Source organism: Muntiacus reevesi, chromosome 12 (assembly GCF_963930625.1).
Source record: "Muntiacus reevesi chromosome 12, mMunRee1.1, whole genome shotgun sequence".
Classification (NCBI taxonomy): Eukaryota; Metazoa; Chordata; class Mammalia; order Artiodactyla; family Cervidae; genus Muntiacus; species Muntiacus reevesi.
In genome coordinates, this window is record NC_089260.1 from 66,657,310 (window position 1) to 66,661,715 (window position 4,406).

Here is a 4,406-nt window from a genome sequence, read left to right on the forward strand (position 1 = left end):
CGTCCTTCTCGTTCATTCATACATGTAAATTTTCATATGTGTATGTGTGTCTTCAGAGTGTGAGTGTTGTGAACACTGCATTCCCTGAAACCACCAAAGAACAAAGTACTGCATTCAAGCCTAAGGGGAGGGTGGGGGTTACAGATCCAGCCATCCATCTTTCTTCTTCTCCTCAGAGGTAGGCGGCTGTTTACCCTGGGAACACTGACGGTGTAACTATTAAATCATCTCAGAGCCGTGGAGCTGGGAGGTCCCAGCACGGCCTTCCCTCACACCCGCCCGGTTCTGTTCTGACACAAAGAGGGATATGTTATGCCTCATACATGCCGAGAGCCATGCCACAGGAAAAGGGCTCCCCGTGCCAAATAATTTTGCCCAGTTCTACCCTCGGACCAGGGAAGCAAAAAGTGATCCATCAGCTTGATTGTCTGGGAGTCCCAGGGCTGTTCAGTACAGACCCATTAGTTAAAGGGATAAATATTTACTCTGGGCTCATCAGAATAACCCAGAAAAGGGATTCTGTGTTTTATCAGTAATAAAAAACACTCCCACCTAAGCTTGGATTTAGAGTTTCTTGGTCTTTAAATCTTCCCTGCCTTGAACCAGTCAGACTTCCTGTGAGGGACTAGATTAGGATTTCCTCCTGGCCTCGGAGTCGTGCTGGGGGGCCGGGGGCGGGGGCAGCGAACATGAGCACAAAGGGAAATGTTCTGACAGGAGAGCCATGTTTTCTTTTCCTGAGCGAAGTCTGTGTGGCCTCAGCCTGGCTCCGAGGACACAGGTAAACTGAAATATTTGCCCTTGGGAGAGAAGATGCAGAATGCTCTCTCCAACGGGTGAAATCAGAGATTTTAGATAAACAGCTTTTGAGGGACCCCATTTCCTGAGCTACGCTTTGATCACATGGCAACAGAGCCAGTGAAAACACTTTTGTTATCCTTTCAAGGGAGAGGCTCGAGAAAGAACACTTGCCTGGGTCGCGGAGGTGAGGATATGGTCAGGATGAAGGCGGGCTGGGGAGGGGCCTGGGGTGGGAGCCGGTCCCAGGCAAACCTAGGGCGCTTGTCTCACATCCTCCAGCCCCACTTTGCATTTCTACATCCCTACCCCCCTCTCCTTTCTGGTAACTAAACTGACCTGGCAGAAAGAACTCAGACTGTGAAAGCAAACTAATTATCTTCAAAAATGGGCCCTGAGTGGAACTGACACTCAGAATGTGCCGAATGAGTGAAAGGGTCCCTCATTTTTCTGTCGCAGGGATATTCTTTTCCCCCTCCCTCTGAGGAGACCTCCAATTCTCTGTCTGTATTACGGGAATAATAATGCTACCTCGAGGGCTATGTAAAGGCAAATAAGCAAATTAGATATATACCGAGCTCAGAGACTGGTGCATTGTGGGGGCCCACTGACTATTTGTGTACATCTTATTAACAAAAGGGTTTTGAAACTTGGGAAATACACTGGAACCAGGTGAAAACTGTTCCACCAAAGGCTTACACAGGAACTCAGGCTAAGGTTTGCCAGGGATGGTGAGGAAACTGATCACATGAACAAAATTGTCCTCCTTTGGGAAGGTTTGCATGCACTGCCGCCAGCATCCCAGGCGCTCTGTCATACAAACCAGCTCGCTTCATTGGAGCCGGGCAGAGGCTTCCCATGCACTCACTCCAGGGCACTTTTACATCCTGCAGACATGATCTATGGATTGTCAATGCAGGGATCAATGGGCAAGTCCTTCTCTGTCCTTCATCTACCAATAAAATGCTTCCACTCTCTTCCCACCACAGGGGAGAGTGCTGTGCTAGCTCCACAACACAGATTAGGCACCTATAGTAATATCATAATAAGTATGCAATTCAAGTTTTCATAAAGGAATGAGTGAAAGTAAAGATGTGATATAATTCTCTCTAACCTTCCATTGAATTCATAATATGCTTTCCAGCCATCACATTGGTCACTTGACTTCCAGGTTGATGTAGAGTTACTCCTAGCTGCTTTGCCATCATGAGGGGACTTTGAGCTATCATGGATGCTCGCAAAACATCCATCTCCTCCTCCAGTCATGACTGGAGAGGTGTTTCAGGAAGAGAAGGAAAGCCTGGCTCTCTGTCAGTGTTGTCACCTAAGGATGACCATCTTGCCCGTATCTTTGTGCCTATTGTGACCTGTATCCAGTGTTCCTCCAAAGACAAGGAATTGAGATGCCTTTCCCACATGTGATTCCACTGCAGGACAGCTTTCCCATCTCTTTTCTTCCCACCTCATAATGAAAAATTTTCCCAGAGAGTGAAGTAAGTCTGGCTCAGATTCCAAGAGAGACCATATCCTGTCTTGGAGTCTTAAGTTGTTTGTTTTGGGAGCCTTTGAGTTTTGATCCTACAACCCAACAGAATGGAGAATGAGTATATTATTTTAATATGCTTATATCATAAGCCTATTGATATACAGATTTATTTTCTCATGTTAATATATTTATATTTATTATTGTTTAATATTTTCATTCTTCCTTCTTTCTAAAGATGTATTAAAGGTATAATTTGCTTAGGCATTTTTATGAACATAATTGATGGGGTTCCTGCCATTATGGGACTTACAACTCTAGAAGAGGATACACATAAACAAATAAATGAGAAAATAAACTGTGAATACTACAGTTTCCCTTAGGACTATTTTTATTCTATCACTTATTCTTCAAAGTGCCTGCCATGCATAAACAGCCTTTTCATGTGCTGAAGACAGGGCAGTGAATAGGATATTAATATAAACTTTGTCCCCAGCAGCATATATTTAGGGAGTCAGAAGTTAAATATCAAATTATACAGTTGTTTTAAAGGAAAACTCCAGGGCGCTAAGAAGGTATAAAATGAAGCATCATAATTTAGCCTGTCAAGAAATGCTTCTTGGCAGATAAAATGCTGGCCACCAATGAATATGTTTTGCTGAAAACACACCCTTGTGAGGACCCTTTCTACATTGACTTTGGGCTTGGTCATGGTTAGTTTTGCTCAGGAAATTACCAAAAAGAATGTTGAAAATATATCAATTTTGAAATGTTGAAAAAAATATCAATTGGCTTCTTGTTTGATATGTTTATTTATTTGGCTGCCCTGGATCTTAGTTGCAACATTCAGGATCTTTGATCTCTCTTGCAGCACACAGAATCTAGTTCCCCAACCAGGGATTGAACCTGGGTCCCCTGCATTGGGAGTACAGAGTCTTAGCCATGGGACCATCAGGGAAGTCCCTTGACTGGCTTTTTTTTTTTGCTACATATGGTTAGGTACAGGAAGAGAGAGATGAACTAAAGAGAGAACTACTCACTTTGTAAACACTTTAGAGGGACAATAATGTAACCAAGACTTTCTAAGTTGGAAAATAAAACTCTTTCATAAACCTTTTTTCAAGTAAGAAATGGCCTCAAGTTAGATTAAATCAAGAATAGAGCTCTATAATTCTTTGTTAATATCTCTAAAACATTTAAAGTTATGTTTAATAGGCCTTCTCAGCTAGGCAAAACTGTTTCTAAGAATTTTAGCAGCATTTTCCTATTGTAGCATAATCCCCAAACAGTCTAGATAGACGGCTATCTCAGAAAGGAATTGTGGATGTGGATTTTGACTATTAGAGTGGATACAATGGGATACATAGCAAACCCAAAAAAAGTTTTAAGAAAGTTCCACGATCTAAGATTAAAGAAAATGGGATCTTCCTCCTAACCCCTATTTTCCTTTGAATAAGAACTTTTTGTTCAGTATTTATTCTGTTACAGGATAACAGTAGCCTAAGGAACCTATGTTGGGGAGCACAGCCAGAGTAGGGGTTCCTGACAACTTGTACCTGGTTGTACTTTATAATTTTGATAAGTCAGTGACTATTCTTTCTTCCTTCCATCCTTCCCTTTTTGAATGAAAGTATATATTAGTTTTGTTTCTATTTCACCACTGTAATTAGTCATTTGGTGGTAAATAACTTGTCTTTTTATGCCTCGTGTCTCTGCATCAATAAGGGCCATAGTCAAGGAACTGCTCTCAAGGAGTTTCATCTGCATTTAGCCTTAATGCAGATTATAAGATTGTAGACTTTTAGACTAATACCATGATAATGATATTTAGGGACTCTTCTTAGGGAGTTAGCATGTGCTGCAAGTTAGAGGGACATGAATCATTAGGGCCAGAGGGAAAACTGTGAGAAGCCCTTTTTGTTATCATGACTCCCTCTATGCAGGCCCTTGGGTAGCCCTCTCGCACATGACTCTGGGCTTGGCCCCGTGACTGCTCACTGACGGACATCGGGAGATGTGACGCAGGCAGTCGTCGTGTGCACTGAATTTGTTCTTTCTTGCTGCCGGAGACTCTGCATCCATGTGAAGAAGCTCAGGACAGCCTGCTGGAGACATGGCCCGGCTG

General features: G+C 42.8%; 1 non-coding gene across 1 annotated transcript; it reads right to left on the reverse strand.

Moving 5' to 3' along the window:
* Positions 1–3,166: 3,166 nt before the first annotated feature.
* On the reverse strand, positions 3,167–3,239 carry TRNAG-CCC (transfer RNA glycine (anticodon CCC)). The gene has a single exon. It is a non-coding gene; the product is annotated as a tRNA-Gly (tRNA).
* Between the last annotated feature and the right edge of the window lie 1,167 nt (positions 3,240–4,406).